The sequence below is a fragment of the Lagopus muta genome, chromosome 3, assembly GCF_023343835.1.
Source record: "Lagopus muta isolate bLagMut1 chromosome 3, bLagMut1 primary, whole genome shotgun sequence".
Taxonomy (NCBI): domain Eukaryota; kingdom Metazoa; phylum Chordata; class Aves; order Galliformes; family Phasianidae; genus Lagopus; species Lagopus muta.
Window position 1 is genome coordinate 78033141 of NC_064435.1, and position 20400 is coordinate 78053540.

The 20400-nt window shown below is 46.5% G+C and overlaps 1 long non-coding RNA gene across 8 annotated transcripts in view; it reads left to right on the top strand.

Moving 5' to 3' along the window:
* The window catches only part of LOC125690330 (uncharacterized), a 66445-nt gene that overhangs the window by 4990 nt on the left and 41055 nt on the right, over nt 1–20400 (top strand). For 2 of the 8 annotated variants that reach the window (XR_007375617.1, XR_007375618.1), the window contains exons 1-3: nt 15160–15349; nt 16462–18344; nt 18522–18653. This is a non-coding gene — a long non-coding RNA (uncharacterized LOC125690330). Of the gene's footprint in view, nt 1–15159; nt 15452–16458; nt 18345–18521; nt 20095–20271; nt 20398–20400 lie in introns of those variants that run through there. The other 6 variants (XR_007375622.1, XR_007375620.1, XR_007375619.1 and 3 more) reach the window with 6 other exon arrangements.

Below are 20400 nucleotides of genomic sequence, written 5' to 3' on the forward strand. Positions count from 1 at the left end.
ATTACAATGTAGCACAAGTTTTAGAATGTGTGGGGCTTCTCTCACAATTAGAATTTAAATTACTGTTTAAAATTGCATTTCATTTTCATTTTAATTCTTAAATCCGTTAGTGCTGATTTTCTTCTATGTTAAAAAATGGAATAACGCAGGCATTTCTCAGCTTTGCAGCTACAGATGCTTTATTCTCTTTTCTGAGACAGTAACACAGGAGTCACATAAGTGATCTTGTTTGCAATCTTGGCCTTTCTTCAAGTTCTAAGAAGGAAAGCCTCTGAAAAATGCCTTTATCTACGACTGGTTTGAAATACAGAATAGGTGGCCTTGTTTGGTGTGGCCTCGTGAGCTGGAGATAGACAGCTTCTATTTGAATTTACGGATAGAGGAAATAGCCACAGAGCCATCCAGAAATGGTAAAACAAACAAATAAAATTCCTTAGGCACACAAAGATCTTATCAAAAGATCTCAAAAAGATAAAGCCTTGGCTTCCTTTCTGATGGAAAATTAAACCTAAACGGGAGGGAGAGTTCAAGTCTATAAGTAGGAACTAACTCCTCCACTTTATCTTGCTTCCTGTGGGTACAAAAAAGGGAGAATGCTGTAGGACGTTTCGCTTTTTCCTTCTGAAACAAATACGTTACACAAGCTTAAAAATAACAGAAGAAATGTGGAGCATTTTTTAAATAAAAGGACTGTATAATCAATGGATATCAAGATGTTACAATCACAAAATAAACAAGAGAGTTAGGCGAAGTGGACTATGATAACAAGAGAGAATAAATGGAAGGCTTACCCTTATGCTAGGCTCACCACAAAACACCAGAAGGAGGGATCTCCAGACAAGATCCTTCCCTACTGGTAGTCAGCTCTTAAATAGGTCTAGGAGGGCTGGAGCCAGGCTCCACCCCTTCCAGCAGCACAGGAGAATTGCCTTCACCTGTGCTCCTCTGGCTGACTCATGGCTCACCTCAGGTGATCAATCAGAGGTTCAGGCCGTGCCTCAGCAGTTCCCATACAAGGACACCTAAGTGCAGCATGTTTAAGAATTAGTGTACCAGGACAGGCAATGTGAAATTCAAGTTTTTTGATGCGCAGAGGTTGTAAGGAAACAAAGTAGTATCTCTCAAGTATCAGCTGTCTCATCCTTTCTACCATACTGATACCAGCTTTGCGCGCAAGATGATGAACTTAAAATTCTTGTGTTTCTTCAGGCTAGATCTTATTTTCATTTACACACGTGTCCCAGGAGTCACCACAGTGAAAATGAATTTTACTCTTCTATGCTGTTTTCAAACAGTAGGGAAAAAAAAGCCTGGATATATGGCCATTCAAGTAAATCATGGGCTAGGTACAGTCCTCAGATTTCTACATGAAGAGAAAGAGGTCCATAAATACTTGGAAAAAGTGGAAACATGGTTCATCACATTCATTAGCAATCACCTTTTGTTTGAGGAAACCAAGGGTCCTAGATAGAGTCAGTAATTGCTTAAGGCTGAAGGAGCCTTTAGGACTGTGCTGGTTTAACCACACAGTGATGGGCAGTGATTCTAATGAGGCTGACACAGTGGTAGGCTTTGAATTCGATGCTGTGACACACAGGGGTGGTCTTTATAGTTGGAGAAGGATGTCCAGAATCTCTAGAAGAAACTCAGCAAGTTAAGCCTGAGTCCTCCTGTGCAGGAAACAGTTATCTGATACTTCAAAGCTCAGAACTCACTTGCAGCCCATCCTGGGGTGAAATGGAGGCTTCTCAAATTGATGCAGCTTAATATTAGGTCGAACACTCACCACCATCCATTATGCAGACCACAGAATTGCAGGGATTGAAAGGGACCTCAGGAGATCAAGTCCAACCCACGACCGTTTCTATGCTATCCAGAAATGATGTTTAGATAAACAAATGATCTCACCTTCTTATTCTAAGCAGCTGGCTATCCTCTCATGATTGTCTCAGTTCTGGAGTCCCCTGAGCTGTGGTTGTCTCCTGGACTGAGCAACTCTCCCAATTGAGGGATGTATCTGTTCTGGTCACTAGGTGGAGCAATAAATGCACCATTTGAAAGCTGCTTGGAAGGCTGGAAACAAGGTAGAAGAAACATCGTGCCTTCACACGTTCATCCCCTGACTGAGTTGTGATTATGAAAAAGAAATGAGACAATCTCTTCTTGGTTATTCCGGAATTTCTGTTAACCTGACAGTTCAGCACTACTTTTCACCATTTTAAAAGCTGGTGTACCTCCAGGAAAGCTGCAGTGGAGTAGAAGTGCCCCAGAAAAATATGAAGGATGCATATAAAAATAGAGGAAGTGCCATAGAGTATCTATTTTTTCTTTAGGGAAATAACAAAAACAAAAACAAACAAAAATCCTAACCTTCTAAAAATGTTTATTTTTAGTAAAAATTTTGACCCAAGCTTGGCATAGGTACTTTTCCTGCAAAAGGAGAGGGCCTTCGGTAATATATGGGACAAAAGTCAAAAGACTTTGAAGTCTTAAATAAAATTCCAATTTCTTACTAATGCAGTCATTTCACTCTCTTCAACTACATCTGGATTTTTCTTTGCTGAAATCACTGGTAGCTTATCTCCCTGGGAGCACTATTTCACTACAGTTCCATATCATAAATTGTGTATGCGTTAGGCAGGTTATTTAAGAAATTTTCCTTTCAGGCACAGTTTTTGCTCATGAATACCAAATTGGTATCATTTGAAATCTACAACTAACTCAGACTGGCTACTTATTAAAAACATATATACATAGGTTTTACACAACTGCAAAAATACTAATGTTTATAATAAGAGGAAATTTGAAAAGTTATTTTCTACTTTGGCAGCAAGTAATCAGGAAGCAAACCCAGATGCAGATATTTCTGTTATTCCTTTCTGCTGTATATGGCTCTTTTATTGACCACACGTTCAGATTAATGTATCACAGCTGTAACCCATATTGTAAGGATGGAGCAGTAACATCCTGTAGAACTACATATGTTGCTCTGAAAGTAATGCTTCCTATTTATTTCCAAGTAAACTGCAACAAATACAATGGGCACAATAATACTATTTGATTAGAGCCGATTCTCAGCTACAAAACACTACTTTTCAGCATAGTCACCACCCTCTGCCATGCATTTTCACCAGTGATGAACAAGAGTCACATGCTGCACTCGGAACAGCCCGCACCAGTGAAGGTGACCCACAGTTTCACAGTGTTTCACCACCCTCCACCTCACTGTGCTGACATCCACAGTTTGGTCTCCAACAATATTCACCAAGTATCAGTTAATATCAGCGTGTGCCATGTTTTGCACATAGAGGAATTCAGTGACACACCTTTGCTTCATACACACTTCCTTGTCAGACACCGTTCTGTCAGAGTGCCTCTTCAGTGCCATCTGTCACACAGCAACAGCGAATAATGGAATACTGGGAGGAAAGTTCAACCTCTACTGCTGTACCACCAACATCTGCCTCTGATCTTGGGGGGCAATATAATAAAATAAAAGGCATTACTTTTGGAGCAGCCCTTGTAATGACCCTTCCATTGAATGTTTCCTGACCGGCCAACACAGCACGTTGAATAAAGATGTAATATAAAAGATCAGTGAACAAAATGGTTGGGAGTGGCCCCGTGGAGAAGAGACATTTTAAAGGCACGAAATGCTTTTTGGCGGATGACTTCCTACTGATGTGTTTATTTTTGGTGTTTCCTGTGATTCTTCAGGTTCCTGGGGAAACTCAGGTAAACACTTGACACAGTCAATGAGCTTTTAAATAGAGCCTTTAGACAGAAGTAGCAGCAGCTGCTCACTGAAACGCAATTTTAGGAGAAAGTTCCAAATACAAATGACTCGATTACATCCTCTTCTGCGTTTATGACCTTCCCTACCCTGTCGTGCTGTTCCCTCCACTTCCATTTCACCCTTCTGTGTTCTGGTATCTCACATATTTTATGCCTCATTTTATAAATTATAATTGGTAGATGTCTATTAGGTCATTTGAAAAAAAAACACCTTCCTTTTGATTCACTGGTAATAACAAAACATCGGAGATCTTGTTTGCAGTTTCACTAGTACATAAAATTTTTCTCATACTGAGTTGGTAAAATCTGCTTTATTAAGACGCATTTACTGAAATGTGGAGTCTGTAAGTATTTTCAGTAAAATTAGGGAAATGTACGAATAAAAACAATTTCATTACAAAAATGAGGAGTACTTACTGGAAGAAAAAAAGACAACTCAAAAAACACAGTGTAAACTTGGCAAATAGTGGCAAATAGCAAGAAAAAGCATTGTCAGTCAGGATGTTGAAATATTGTATAAAACAGAACAGTTGTGGGTTAGGATTTACTGTATTTAATTTCTTCCATACTTTTTTTTCAAGAAGTAGTACTTGTCATGTTCTATGTCACATTACTAACAGCAAAGAAGAATTTATTTAAAAACAAAACAGGCAAAAAGAGTAGCCTGCAAATCACAGCAGCTCTACTTGATGCACATTTTTTCTCCCCTAGTCATGCCTATAGTCCCAGAGGAGTAATCAATACAAGTAAATTAAAGGGCTTTAGCAAGTGGACTAATTGTGGTAAATAACTTATTTACTACATTTAGCTTCTTTGCCTGTTGATAAAAAGAACGACCTGGATCTGGATTTTGCAGACTGATTTGCTCCATGCAATAGTTTGCATTTTTGTGTGTGTGTGTGAATGAAACAGATCGCTTGTTTTTGCTCTCTTTTGCATAGTGTATGATTTTCCTGATAGGATTTTTGTTTCTGCAAACTAAAATATTGTGCTGAGTTCCTAAATTTGAGGTTTTTCACATCAAGGTGGTATTCTTTGTCCTGAACAGAAAAAACTGTTTTTTGTCACACGAACATTGCTATCTTATGCTCAGTGTTTTAGTTCCTTTAGACAAATGCCCAGAGTTCTTTAGATAAAAAAAAGGAACTGATTGTTGTATGGACCATGTTTTCTAATGCAGCACTTGAGAATCACCTAAAAGAAGTTAATTTAACACAATTGGCAGGTACAATGTATATACTATATGTCATAGAATCATAGGATGGCTTGGGCTGGAAGGGACCTTAAAGCCCATCAGTTCCAACCCCTGCCATGGGCAGGGCTGCCACCCACCAGGTCAGGCTGCCAAGGGCCCCAGTGGCTTTAGAAATTTACTTGAAGTAAAGATATACAAACAGCTTGTTTGTCTCTGGTCTTAGAATAATTAATTCTACAGTGTAAATCTGTACAATGAAGATCTTTTATATTCATGAATGCCTCCCTATAAGTGCATGTACCGTCTGTCATTATACTGTGTACAATGGCTTGTCTTTTATTACAAAATAGTCTTCACCAAGGGAAACTTTACCCAGATTTCTCCATCCCAGGGAGCCTTGTGCTGAGTCAAAAAGGAAGGGAAGAAGGGGATGTTATAACATTATTTTCTGTGCTTGTTACCTCAGAATTTTTGTTCCCTGGATTCTGTCTGTAATTTTGATTGATAAATGCAAACACAAAAACTAGTAAGTAGTCATGAAAAGGGAAACTATTAATGTATTAGGTACCTTTGACACCACCTTAAACATGTTGAGTGTTCTCCCTGTGATCTGCAAGGTTGGTGTTGTGGTTCTGTTTCAAAGATACAGTTTTGACTATCAGAAGTGTGCATTTCATAAGGGTAGAATAACATCAAATATGAATTATTTGTTGATAAAGGTCAAGATGTGTATATTACTATCAAATATTGAGTTAGGGAAAGGGAAAAGCCATGCCTTTTGTTGTTGTTGTTGTTTTTTAATATAAAAACAAAAAAATCTATATATAAAGAAAATATTGTGTTGTTTGTATCTGCCACATCCTGAAAATTAATCTTCCAGTTGCAGAAAGTAAACCTGAGAGGAAATACTGTTGAAAATACAATTTCCTTTCTCCTCTCCTCTCCTCTCCTCTCCTCTCCTCTCCTCTCCTCTCCTCTCCTCTCCTCTCCTCTCACAGAATGCACATATGTTTGCACAGTCAAATAATGTTGATATTTTATAGCACAGAACAATATTCCTTGTTACAGTTTAGAAGCTTGAATTTTTTCATAAGCTGAGGATTTCAGGAAAGCAGGGATGCTGGAGACAGACTCCAGTCCTGGAAGGAAGGGACAGTGATAGACCTGCTGACCTGTACTCTGTAATCAACTATGAAGCAAAAGGAGCTGAATGAACACTTTTAAGTTCTCTCTGTTCTGCAGATAGAGGAGAGATGACAAAATTGGATTTGAGGAGAGCTACAGAAATGCTCCGCAATGTGTGGTGTCCAGAAGAAATAAGCCAGATATCACATTATGAGAGTCAGCATGACTGTTGTCATCCATCTTCCCATTTTCCCAGACAAGTGCTCATTCTGATCGATCTCAGTATCTTTGACTATCGGAAAGTCTGCGAAGGTTTGGGCTTAAGCTGTTTCTTCCAGGGATTACATCTTGTGCATCCAGTGCACCAAGTATGGACACAGCCATGAGAAGCAATGGAGCAGTCAGAAATGAAGAAGAAACTCACAGATCGGCAAAACAGAGGTTTAGTGGGACCAAAGCCAGCTCCAGAATATCTGCAGTAGGAAAACACTGTTGAAATTGAGATCAGCAACTCAGTGTGATGGAAAAGCCGTTTTCTGCACCACAACTTGTTTCAGAAGGGCCTGCAAAACTCCGTGCCTGGGAGAAACACTTAGACTTTAATGGCTTTTATCTATGAATTTACTTTCTACAGTTTTGAAGGTTTTTCTAACAGTGGTCTAGGAGGATGCTAAGAGGAACCGTGGACACAGTATTGTCCAACTCATTTGAAGCCGCTTATTTTTGTACGTATGGAGATTAAGCAGAAACAGACTGAAAGTCAGGAGAACGTTCCTTGAACAATGGTAACAGAAAACCCAAAAGTATCTGAAACAACCCTTACCAAAGACAATCTAATTATACCTTCTTCTATGGTGTGGTGGAAGTGCTAAGTCATGGCTTGAACCAGTGATTGAGCACCTGGTGGGAATGCAGGGCCAACCCCAGAGGAGCTCAGGTGCATGCAATGAGAGGGTGGTGAGCACAGAACAGGCTGCCCAGGGCAGTGGGCAGGGCCTCAAGTGCTGGAGTTCAAGGAGCATCTGGGCAGTGCTCTCTCACACACACTTGGATTGTGGTGCTGCTGTATGGAGCTAGGAGCTAGACTTGATGATCCTTGTGGGTTCCTTCCATCTCAGCGTATTATATCTTTGTACAAAAGCAGATTTCATTCCTGTGAGACTTAAACGACGCAGAGACACAGGAGTTAGAAATAATCCCAGAAATTACTTGGTCTGCTTTCTACATTATCTCTTCAGTTGCTGTGTTAGCTCCTTCCTTCCAGATCTGTTCTGGATCTGCAAGTAGAATAATTTTTCTTTAGTCTTATATAGTCATATATCTTTGTGGCTGTGAACATATGATAAGTTCTTGTGGGTGGCTTAATGCTTCATGTACTTCTGCCACTACAGGTGTGGAGGTACTTCAAAAGCCTGTGGTTCAGTTACCTTCTCTAAGAGCAGCGACTGCTTCATCTTCACCCACAGAGTATGACATCTTCAGGATTCTTTCTGTTTCCCCAACTCAGAGAGCTAATTAAGCTTTCTTTTCAGATTTCAACAGTGTATCAAATGTGTCAATACTTCAATTCTGAAGTTGCTCACGTATAAAGGAGATAAAAAGCATGCTAAGAAAGGTGATGGACCTTGAAGAGGAGATAGAATTGACTGTTCATGTATATGATCTTTATTCCGGTTCTTTTTCCTGCCACTCAAGATGCTTCCTCTTGCAACTCAGCCTTACCAGAGGACCCCAGTGAGATACAGAAATGACAGTTTCACTGCATATGATGTACAAGATCCCGAGCCTCTGTTCAACTAAGCAAACTCCAGTGCTGCCTAGGACATTTGGTCTAGATTCTGTATTGTCTGACCACAGAAATGGCTCTTAGTCACTTTGCTGTGTCGTGCTTTGTGATCAGAAGTAACTTACGGGGAGGAGAAGTGAGTACTTCAGCTTTCACAGGAGTAAAAGTCTCAGGGAAGTGTCTTTCAAGATGTCATAGGTGTTACATGAAAGTGATGAGGGAGTGGTTGATGTTCATACCCTGAATGAAGCTGCTTATGGTGATCTGTGATCGCAGAGATCTTTACTGCTTTTGAATAGTGAAATACCATGGAAAGGTGGAGGGCCCAAACACTTCATTATTCAGCCTGCAAATCTGAATGCTGTGTCTCAGTCCATCCTGCTCAGTCTTGTACAGTACAGAGAAAATTTGAGGCCTTCATGCTCACTGGGTAAGTTAGTGGCATTCTTTTTTGGATGCATGTATGCGCTGGCTCAGACACTTTCCAGTTGAAATAACTTGACTTTGGTAAGAGGTGGGTAAACAAAGCTTTTGCTAAGAAATTCTACTCTTGCTAGCTACTTTTTGAGATGCTTCTCCTTGGCAGATAATGGCTTTAGACATAGTTTTAGCATTCCAAGTTAAACAGCTCTTGTTATCTTTATTCGTTGCCAAAGGAAATTGTGATCTTAGTTCTTAAGACAATTGAATTATGCTTGAATAATAGCAGTAAATTGCATTCAAATTGGGATGTGAAGAGTTCTGTATCTTCAGATTAGATGTAGAAACTGAATTGCTCTTTAATGTTCATTCATTTTTCGTTGTTTTGAAACCCATTTGAACTGAATCTCTCCTATGGAGGCAGACTGAGTAGAACTGGCATTTCTCTATTCTGCAGTTATTGTCCCACTTCATTTCTTTCTGTAAGACCACTTTTTCAAGAAGAAAACGCCTTTAATGCTTGCAATTCTTATTCAGTTTCATGTGAGAAGAATTTAGAACTTTTCCATCTGATTTTTTTAACAGAAAAACTGAAAATGCTCTTGTAACCCATAAACCTCATCCTATGTGATTATGCCTACGCAAGAGAAACAGAAGCACAGACCTATATTGCTTTTCTGAACGGACATATGATCTGGTGATAGGCTATGGCAATCAAACATCAGAACTGAGATTTTTCAGAAAGAAATGCTGAAGAGGTTGCCACTGTGAAGATGTGCTTTTGCTAGATAGAGATTCCTGCAGGAGAGAGGGGAGTGCTGCAGAGAGAATTAAATAATGGGCTATTGCCATTTTTCTCTTCTTTTTTTTCCTATAAAAGCTAGTAGCATATGTGAATTTTCAAGCTACTTGGCATTAGATAAAGCAGTGCATTTCTATCTCTCTATGGCATGTATTATCATGGCCCTTTCCCTAGACCTAATGGCCTTATGGATTCTGTCTTTTCTAAATGGTACTTGAAAATGTGGCACGCTTTCTGAGGCTTGGGGCAGGACAAATAATTACTGGAGGGATCTGAAACCAGAATTTGTTACCATGTGGATGGAAGTTAGTGTGACTAGCTTCAGAAGAGAAGAAATTAAACATGCAGGAGCTGCAGGCTGTTTCCCAGGGAAAATGCAGTTCCTAAGCACTATGTTTGAGTGTTAAGCCTCAGATCCTTACCTGGATCCTTGCAAGGGGTCCCAGTCAAGTATTGCTGGACATTTCTAATCGAGGTCTTTTTGCTTCTTGAGACTGCAGTTGGTGAGGATTGAGTTCTCGTAATTAAGGACAGAAAAATGAAGACTAAGGAGGATGAAAGCAAGACCTTCTAAAGAGGGCTTGGTGTCCCTTTACCTGCAGATGGTTTTCCAGTGGAATTCATATTTCTGCTCAGATCTGCCATTCTCTTACCTTATGCCTTAATGGCAGTGAAAATCAGCAATAGCTGTCCTTGGTAAACAGGGCTTTCTTCGTTACTTCCTGTTCAAGAGTTTTTCTTCAAGGTAGATGTGACGTGATGGATATGCATAAGAAAACTCTAATAAACATTCAAATGGTTCAAAACCTATGCTCTCGGGGATGCTCTTGAAGATAACATGATAAATATATATGGAATCTGAGTATTTCTGTGTGTGCTCTTTCCTTAGGGTAAATACTTTCCCCAAGAGTTTCCCTCTTCAGTTACATCTTATTAATTCAAGCTAGTATTCCTTTTTTCCAAAGTCAGGAAAAATGATCAAGTGCATAAAACTGTGTTTTTGAACAAAACCATAATATTGGTTGCATAGATCTGTGACGCAGACAGTTTCACTTCACATCATTGCATCTTTATTCTCATCAACACAGTAATGCTCTCTGCTTTGTAGTGACTTGTTGCAGCTGAAATTCCACCCGTGATACTCCTTTGTTCAAAAGCTTCTCTTCAGATGATCATATCTTTACTCCTATACCTAAGAACCTCTTTTCATTTCCCTAACCTTTCCCCTTTTTCTAAGTAATTTGTAGGAAACTCTATTCTAAGTTTCTCTTCCATTTCAAATTCTTACAGTGTAGCATATGATTCATTAGAGGAAAAAAAAAAAAATTCCATGCATCAAGCTGCAGATCAGCCTGTGGTTCTCTTCCCCAAGTGTATTTTCTAAAATGTAGTCTAAAATAGAAGGTTAGTGGAAGCTAGGATGATATTCGGAACACACAAATCAGGATAAATGATCATGTGTACTCACTCCAATATGTGGGATTAAAAGCAGCAAATGATAGATAAAAGAAGCAAATAAAATGGCTTATATGAAAGTGAAGAGAAATGGAGCAGTGATTCTGACTCTTATTCTTACTGTCACAGCATGGTCATTGTTTTATTTCCTGCATAACACCTCAATACTTAAGGCAAGCAATGCAGAGAGCATGTGTTTCACTTAGGAATGCAGTGCATACTGCCTTAAGGGTGGCCTATGATTAAGCTCTTTAAAACAATTACTGGGTATGAAATGGTTGTTTGCTCTCACTTAGACACAAGTGTTCAATTAGTAAAGTTCTGTTAACATTCAGCTTGAAGAACAAGACAGGACTTGTGGGAATACAAGAAAAACTGTTCAGAGCAGAAGCTGTGGAGCAAAATGAACAGCATGAGAACCAAGGACACCTCTAGAAGAAGAAAGAACATCTCACGGCTCTGACTGGATAAGTGCCTGTGCGAATATTTGAAGAGTGTTTTGCAGAATGCTCTGTTGACATGTAAAGGTGGATGGGAAGCTAGAAAAAGAGAACTTGTGAAGGTATATAGATGATATGAGAACTTGTGCTAAGTGATTTAGATCATTCACATCTGAATGATAGTCCCTGCATCAGATGCTGCACACCTCTAGTACAAGGGACAGGCTGAGAGAGCTAGGGCTGTTAAGCCTGGAGAAGAGAAAGCTCTGAGGTGACCTGATAGCAGCCTTTCAGTATCTAAAGTGGGACAATGAGAAATAAGGGAACAGACTCTTTATCAGGGTCTGCTGTGATAGGAGAAGGGGAAATAGTTTCAAACTAACAGGGGGGAGACGTAGATTGGATATAAGAAAAAGGTGTTTTAAAATAAGGGTGGTGAGGCAGTGGAACAGGTTATCCAGAGAGGGGGCGGATGCGCCTCATTCCTGGGGACTTTCAAGGTCAGGCTGGACTGGGATCTGAGCAACCTAATCTAGCTGTAGGTATCCCTGCTCATTGCAGGGGAGCTTTAAAAGTCCCTTCCAACTCAATGATTCCCCTGGCAATCTATGCATTTGTCTTCCCAGTAGCAGTTCTTATGGTGTAATTAGCATAGATAATCATCCTCCAGAATAAGAGCTATGTTCTATTGGTTCTATGTCTCTACTTTTCCGGAGTTCAGGTCTCTAGAGAAGAGCAAGAAACAAATAGTAAGAATGATAGGGTGACACAGGAAGGAGAAATCATTGCTGTTCCTCAGTATCAAACTGTAGATGAAAAGGGGTGAGTGCAGTCTGTTCCTGTGCCTTTTCTGTAAAACTCTTCTACCTGAGCTCAAGTAGGTGTTTTTCTTTTAAATGTAAGGAACTGTTCTGAACTATCAAAGTGAACTTTTCATGCATACTGTTCTTGAATACGTTCCTCTGCATACGCACTTTGGAGTGCTTGCCCCAAACTAGGAATGGCAATGAATTTGAATACTAAAAGCATGCATAAACATCGCCTGCACTTTATCTCAGTGCCTAAGCCAAGCCCAGCTGCGCTGACCTGGGTCTGTTAGTTCTGGCTGTTTACAGACATTCTCCTATTCATCTAGCTGGCTGTCACTTTGTATCTTGGAAGTAGACAAAAAAGAATTACATTTTAGTATCTTTCCCAAGATGTGCCAGCCAGCGCATAGTGTTCCAGTCGACAAAAGGCTTGTGAATTTCATGCTACTTCAGTGGATTCTGCTACTTTTTATCAAATTAAGATGGCAGAGTACTGTGATTTTGCTGGCCCCTCATTTTACTTTGGTTTGTAGTCGCCCTTGAGCAGTGAGGGTCAGCATATTTGCTGTAACCATTTTTTTTTTTTAATTAAAAAAAAGTATTCATTTATGTGGACTTCACATAGTAGTGGCATTGACAATTGATGATTCTGTGATTTTTGTATCCTCTTGGGAGAATCAATATTGTCAGTGAAAACCTGCTCAGTGTTGCAGTTTGCAGGCAAGGTGACAGGAGGGTGATGCTCATTGAGCATAAAGGATGCTGATGTATTCACACAATATTGTTTTGAAAATAATGTAAGAATTGCCATGTGCTAAGCTTTAGAAATGGGCAACATCCTTTATCTTAAGGTGGACAACATTGTTTAACAGAACTTGTTTACAGTTTTGTAGGCGTCAAATCCGGAGATGTTTCTGCAAGTTCTTCTCTCTCTCAGGAGATAACTGTGCACCATTTAGGAAATACCTACTACTTTGCAACTTCGGTTTGTTTGTACAGATTTATACATTGCTCTTGCACCACAGATTCCAGTGGTTTTGGTTTTTGTAATAATTATCACTTCTGAAATTGTGCTCTGTGCTATGGAGGTACACTCTGCTAAAAGGAAGAAAAACAGTTTGCATATGGCATGGAGACTTATATACAGCTTACACTTTTAAATGGCACTTACAAAGCATGTTTTTTTTTGTTTGTTTTTGTTTGTTTTTCCTGTAAACAGGTAAGCTATAGGATAAATTGTCAAGGAAGTTTCTATTATTTTTGGTCTTAATGCTAGATAAGATCAAGGTAAGGGGGGAACCAAAAGGCTTTGGGCCAAAGGAATCACTCGAGGCTTGCAACAGTTTGGTTAGCTGCCACTGACCCCAAGATGCTTGCAGCCTTCACTACAGCTTGGCCCTTATTCAGAAAGATCAAGCCATCAAGCAACCTTTCATTTGGTGCTAGAGAGAGGCCTGTACATAAACACAGTGTGCAGTGCAGCTCCCAGACAGTTTGTGCTGCAGTTCATGCTAATTGCTGAGCAGGTGTCCCTGTCAGGGAAAAAGCTGTGACCCAAAAGGAAGACTAAGTGAAATGTGGCTCTGTCATTAATTGATGTGGGGCCCTTGTGACACAGAACTGAGAAAGGGCTGAGTACTGAATGCCTTCTTCACTCAGCTTTTTACTTTGCAAGGCTGACCTCTGGAAATGATCTTGAAGGCAGTAAACAGGGAAGAGAAAAAGTGAACCTCTTCCCTATTTCTTTATACACAGTGATGTTGCTCTAGTCAAATGCTGTCTGTTGCAAGCCTTCCTCTACAACTTATTTCACTAACACAAAGTAATGTTTGGCTGTTATGTATATACACTCTTGTCTCAAGCAATGCAGAATTTTGTCTGTGAATGTTTTCAATTGGATATGAAATTAAGTAGATGAGGAAAAACACACCCTGTTCACACTGATCAAATGGATTTAATGGCACCAGTAATAGTCTGTCTGAGTAGTGCATATACTACGTGTTGTTGCCATGTGACAGATGGCAGCAGAAAAGCACTCTGACAAAATGGCACCTGACATCCAGGAAGTCAGTATGAAGCCAAGGTGTGTCGCTGAATTCCTCTGTGTGGAGAAAATGGCACCCACTTGGTGTTTGCTGAATGCTTGTGGGTGTGAGCACAGAGGGGCAGTGTGCAGTGTACCTCAGCAGTGATGTCTGTGACTGTGGGTCACCTGTGCTGGCACAGATTTTGGAGAGCACAGCATGCAGTCTCATGCTTATTGCAGGCAAAAATGCATAGCTAATGGTGATTGATGGCTATATTGGAGAACAGTTGCTTTGCAGCAGAGGATTTGCTCTATCAGAGTGACTGTGCTCATTTTACCTGTTTCCACAAAAACAAATAGGAGGCATTGCTTTTGGAGCAAATATAGGTGGCCCAGGACTATTTGTCTTCACTCAGTGCAGCCGAAGCAAACCAGCAGGCTGGACACTGGTGCTGTACACCATCTGTACCACAGCCAGTTCCCTCAGGTCCTGGGTGCCTTTCTCCTTCAGGGTACTCCATTTGCCTGGCTTACATGCCAGGAAAAGATTCCCTGGAGGGAACCTCTTACTCACGGCTGAGTCATTGCTGCTGCTGCTGCACTCTGTTTTGGCTTGGGTGGGAGCAGCAGTTATTCTGTATCCACCGTTTTGTCTCTTCCATAGTCCCAGTTTGTGCCATTGCTGCAATGAGCAAGAACGTAGCTGAGCACAGAAGGAAAGGAATTGGGCAAACACTGCAGCACAAAGCCATGAGGTGAGCGTTTCCAACCACGGTGTGTGAGTGAGTTATAAAATACAAGCAGCTCTACAAAACAGGAGCATCCTGAGTTGACAAATAAATGATACCCTTCATACACTAGCTGCCAGCTTGTTTCACCCTTTTCCCTTAGTAATGGCATTTCTTTTCCCTTAGCAATGGCATTTCGGAGGGATTTTTGCAGTAGGGGCAGAGACAGGAGGTGTCACTGGGAAGAATTCCTGAAAAGATATGAATACATTTTAAAATTATGTTTGTGTGCATCTATAACTCAGGAAGGAATACCTCATCTGTGTATCACTGTTCAAAGAACCCCTGAAATGAAAGTACGGAATTCCCCACAGCCAGCTCTGCCAGGCTCTGGGGCTGTGAGCTGAGATCACCTGAGCCGCGGCTCTGCCCTGAGGGGATGGATGGCAACACCTGTGAGCGGGGCCGTGACCGACAGGTGACCCCGGCCGTGACCTCCAGATGACCCCGGCCCGGCCTCCGTGAGGAAGAAAGGGCGGGAACATCGAGGGGGTTGGAGAGAGAACGGCGGGAAGAAAAGCGCGGGAAGCGACAGCGGCGCCCAGCGCTCCTATTGGCTGGCGGGCTGAAGGGACAGCTATAAAAGGTGCGCGCGCGGGAAAGTGAGTGAGACGTTCTCCACAGCGTTGTGAAGAGCACTGGGGTGCTGTGAAGGAAAGACGCCGGCGGTAGCAGCGACAGCGGCAGCAAGCGGTCTCCAGAGCCGAGGTGCGGCGGGGCCGGGGCGCGGCGGATCCGAGGCAAGGCGGATCCGAGGCACGGCGTAGCGGGGCCGGCGCGGGGGTGCGGCGAGGCTGGGACCGGGTCGAGGTGGGTTGGGCGGGGCGGGGCACGGGACTGTGCTGCTGCCGCTGCGCGCGGGCTCCGGCGGATGGCAGCCGAAGTCGCAGGCCCCGATGGCGGGCGGGCCGAACCGGGGCTGGAGCTGCTAGTTGCGCTCCGGTGGCGGGAGGAAGGAGCCGGGGCTGGAGTCGCCTACTGGGCTCCGATGGCGACCGGGCCGAACCGGGGCTGGAGCTGCTAGTTGCGCTCCGGTGGCGGGAGGAAGGAGCCGGGGCTGGAGTCGCCTACTGGGCTCCGATGGCGGGCGGGCTGAACCGGGGCTGGAGCTGCTAGTTGCGCTCCGGTGGCGGGAGGAAGGAGCCGGGGCTGGAGTCGCCTACTGGGCTCCGATGGCGGGCGGGCGGTGCCGGGATCTCCGAGCGGGCTCCGAGAGCAGGGAGCTCTGAGCGCGCTACCAGAGGAGGCGAGGAGGCGCGACAAGCGGGGCGAGCTGCCACGTGCAAGAAGACGCTCCGAGGCAACAGCGAGCAGCAATAATAAAGCAATAGTAACTGCTATCGCAGTGCTGAAACAAGCGGTTTTTTTTCTCTTGTCACGAACGAGGTGGTGGGAATGGGGGAGGACGCGAGAGTTGCACTGCTGATGAAAAGGGGGAGACATAAAGTATCGTTATGCTGTTTAAAAATGGAAGTGTGTTAAAGAAGCTCTATAAGAGGAACAGGTGGATGCTCAGAAAAATAAAGGCTTCAATGTGAAATATTGTATTCTTCTAAAAGACAATCCATGGCAATAGATGTTACAAGTTGGAAACGTCCCTTGTAACTTGACGGCACATTATTGCTACGAACAGAGAATGAGAAATGAATTGAATTTATCGGAGCTAGAATCAGAAATGTTGCAGGTGAGGGGAGTAACACGAGGCAAAAAAACCTCCCTAATGGGTGGGCCACGCTAACAATACAGAAGTGCAATATGGTACAGTGGTTAAATTTACGGAGAACAATGACTATAATGAAAACTGTCATTTTTGCAAGAAGCAGTGTGGGGACGCAGGAGGCAGGAGCGAGCAAGAAGAGGATGCCGAAGCGTGCCGACGCGGGGGGGAAGGAGAGAGGCAGGCTGGGCAAAGCAGGTGTCCCGTTAGCGGGGCCGCAGTCCCATGAGAGTTTGAGCGTTGCCGGTGCCATGGCCGGCTTTGTGCTGGGCGACCTCCCTGTAAGCAGGGCTCAGGTCTTTGCTTTTGCTGTAGTTGGGCTTTTGCCTGTCTGCTCCTTCGGCTGCCTGGGGAGCGTGGCCCCCTGTAACGGAGGGCGAGAGCCACCTCTCCGCACCTGAGTGGGAAACGGAGCTCGCCGGACCCCGAGGCCGCCCTGTAAGCAGGGTAGTGCCGTTTGCCCGTCCCTCTTCCTCCTGCGGCCCCTCGGCATCGTTGCCTGGTGGTGGCCCGTAAATGCGACGGCCCCGTACTCGGGGTGCGCGTCACGGCATCTGGCCTTTGGCTTTAGCTGGGAAGCCCCTTGGCACGTTGAGGTCTGCGGCCTCCGTGCAGGCTAGGGACAGGTTGCAGGCTCTTGTCTGTTGCCCGCGGCTGTGGGTTTATTCCCAGGGTTTGGCTGTGCTGCGTTGTCCTTCCCTTCTGGAAAGTCGCATCTGTGTGCGTGTGTTCCCCTTCCTTTCCATGTTTGTGTCTGTGGTGTGATGGATTGACTGAGCTTTCCCTTTAGGCTCCCCCAAAAATGGCTGCAGCCTAGCTTCGACTTCCCAGGGGGGAATGGAGGACTTTGGTGCATGCCACAAAAGGGGTGTTCCCTCTCAGTGCCGCGAGCGCAGCGAGTGTCCTGTCTTCCTCTAAATTACTTAGCATAGACCAGAGCCACGTAGTAGTTCTGTGGCTGAGGCCGCCCTGTAGCCAGGGCTTGGGCCAGTCCTTTAGTGGGTGCCTGCTCTGCTGGCGGTGTGACAGCCCCGTAGTCGGGGCGTGTGTGGCAAGCTGCAGAGCCTTCTGTCCCCTGAGCGGCCCGCCCTGCCTGTAATCAGGTGTGGGGAGGCTGCAGCATTGCAGCCGGCTGCTCTAGCCATCCAGCTGGTGGGATTGACCCCTCCCTGTCCCGTCAGAGGGTGCAGGTTGAGGTGCTGGTTTTGTGTGTGGGGTGACTTCCCCGCTGGGTGGGTCGAGGTTGCTCCGCGGGTTCCCAAAGACGAGAGCTTGTTGATGTTGTGCTGCTGCCGGGCGGGCCAGCCTGTAGGTCAGGCGTTGGCGGGAGCCTCGTGCTCCGCGGGGCTTGTTGGTGAGGGTGGGGTGTGGGGGTACGGTCCTGTAGGCAGGGCTGTGCGTGCCCCCGGTGTGTGCTTGGTGAGCTGCGTTGAGAGAGACCCCCTGTAGTCAGGCGGGCATGTGGCCCTGGCCTTTCAGAGGCACGGGGCCGCGAGATGCGGGGTTGGGCTTGCGCCCTCCCTGGAATCAGGGCTGGGAGCCCGAGCGCGGCATTTGGCCGTGTTGCCCCGCTGCCTGGCAGCTGAGAGTCGCTCCCGCCGCTGGGGGGGAAACCGAGCTCTGTGGCTCCAGGGGTGTTGTCCACCCGCCTGTAATCAGGGTCTGGGTGCGCGAGCGCTTGTGCTCAGCTGGCAGCCTGTGTGGGGTGACCGCCCCGTTAGCGGGGTGCGGGTCGAGGTGCCCCCTGAGTGGGAGAGAAGGAGCCTCCCGCGGCCGGTAGGGATGGGGGCTGCCCTGTAAGGCGGGGAGCGCCAGTGCCTCGCAATCCCAGGCCCTTTGGAATGGATGCAGTGGCGGGGGTCCCCTGTAATCAGGGAAGATGACTCTTTGGCCGCTGCTTGTTGTGTGCCCAGCTCCATTTGCCCAGTCTGCCCGCCTCTGCGATCCCCCGCAGCACCGGCTGGAAGCGCGCCGTGCGCCAGTGAGGTGAGAAAAGCTGCTCGCAGTAGTTTTTGCTGGGATGAAGTGGGGAGGGGGGATGCTAGGCCTTGGTTGGCTGGGTGGGGGCGTGCCGGGTTCTTTTGTGCTGTTGGGTTTCCCTTTCCCTTGCGGTGGGGGGCTTGTTGCTGTGCAGGTCTAATGGTGTCCTCGCTGATGTTTCAGGAGCTGCTGCAGGAGGAGGAGGAGGAAGAAGGAGAAGCGGCGTGGGAACACAGGAGGCAGGAGCGAGCAAGAAGAGGATGCCGAAGCGTGCCGACGCGGGGGGGAAGGAGAGAGGCAGGCTGGGCAAAGCAGGTGTCCCGTTAGCGGGGCCGCAGTCCCATGAGAGTTTGAGTGTTGCCGGTGCCTTGGCCGGCTTTGTGCTGGGCGACCTCCCTGTAAGCAGGGCTCGGTTCTTTGCTTTTGCTGTAGTTGGGCTTTTGCCTGTCTGCTCCTTCGGCTGCCTGGGGAGCGTGGCCCCCTGTAACGGAGGGCGAGAGCCACCTCTCCGCACCTGAGTGGGAAACGGAGCTCGCCGGACCCCGAGGCCGCCCTGTAAGCAGGGTAGTGCCGTTTGCCCGTCCCTCTTCCTCCTGCGGCCCCTCGGCATCGTTGCCTGGTGGTGGCCCGTAAATGCGACGGCCCCGTACTCGGGGTGCGCGTCACGGCGTCTGGCCTTTGGCTTTAGCTGGGAAGCCCCTTGGCACGTTGAGGTCTGCGGCCTCCGTGCAGGCTAGAGAGAGTTCCCAGGCTCTTGGCTGTCCTTTAGTGGGCGCCTGCTCCGCTGGCGGTGTGACAGCCCCGTAGTCGGGGCGTGTGTGCCAAGCTGCGGAGGCCTCTGTCCCGCGAGCGGCCCGCCCTGCCTGTAATCAGGTGTGGGGAGGCTGCAGCATTGCAGCCGGCTGCTCTAGCCATCCAGCTGGTGGGATTGACCCCTCCCTGTCCCGTCAGAGGGTGCAGGTTGAGGTGCTGTTTTTGTGTGTGGGGTGACCTCCCCGCTGGGTGGGTCGAGGTTGCTCCGCGGGTTCCCAAAGTCGAGAGCTTGTTGATGTTGTGCTGCTGCCGGGCGGGCCAGCCTGTAGGTCAGGCGTTGGCGGGAGCCTCGTGCTCCGCGGGGCTTGTTGGTGAGGGTGGGGTGTGGGGGTACCGTCCTGTAGGCAGGGCTGTGCGTGCCCCCGGTGTGTGCGTGGTGAGCTGCGTTGAGAGAGACCCCCTGTAGTCAGGCGGGCATGTGGCCCTGGCCTTTCAGAGGCACGGGGCCGCGAGATGCGGGGTTGGGCTTGCGCCCTCCCTGGAATCAGGGCTGGGAGCCCGAGCGCGGCATTTGGCCGTGTTGCCCCGCTGCCTGGCAGCTGAGAGTCGCTCCCGCCACTGGGGGGGAAACCGAGCTCTGTGGCTCCAGGGGTGTTGTCCACCCGCCTGTAATCAGGGTCTGGGTGCGCGAGCGCTTGTGCTCAGCTGGCAGCCTGTGTGGGGTGACCGCCCCGTTAGCGGGGTGCGGGTCGAGGTGCCCCCTGAGTGGGAGAGAAGGAGCCTCCCGCGGCCGGTAGGGATGGGGGCTGCCCTGTAAGGCGGGGAGCGCCAGTGCCTCGCAATCCCAGGCCCTTTGGAATGGATGCAGTGGCGGGGGTCCCCTGTAATCAGGGAAGATGACTCTTTGGCCGCTGCTTGTTGTGTGCCCAGCTCCATTTGCCCAGTCTGCCCGCCTCTGTGATCCCCCGCAGCACCGGCTGGAAGCGCGCCATGTGCCAGTGAGGTGAGAAAAGCTGCTCGCAGTAGTTTTTGCTGGGATGAAGTGGGGAGGGGGGATGCTAGGCCTTGGTTGGCTGGGTGGGGGCGTGCCGGGTTCTTTTGTGCTGTTGGGTTTCCCTTTCCCTTGCGGTGGGGGGCTTGTTGCTGTGCAGGTCTAATGGTGTCCTCGCTGATGTTTCAGGAGCTGCTGCAGGAGGAGGAGGAGGAAGAAGGAGAAGCGGCATGGGAACACAGGAGGCAGGAGCAAGCAAGAAGAGGATGCCGAAGCGTGCTGACGCGGGGGGGAAGGAGAGAGGCAGGCTGGGCAAAG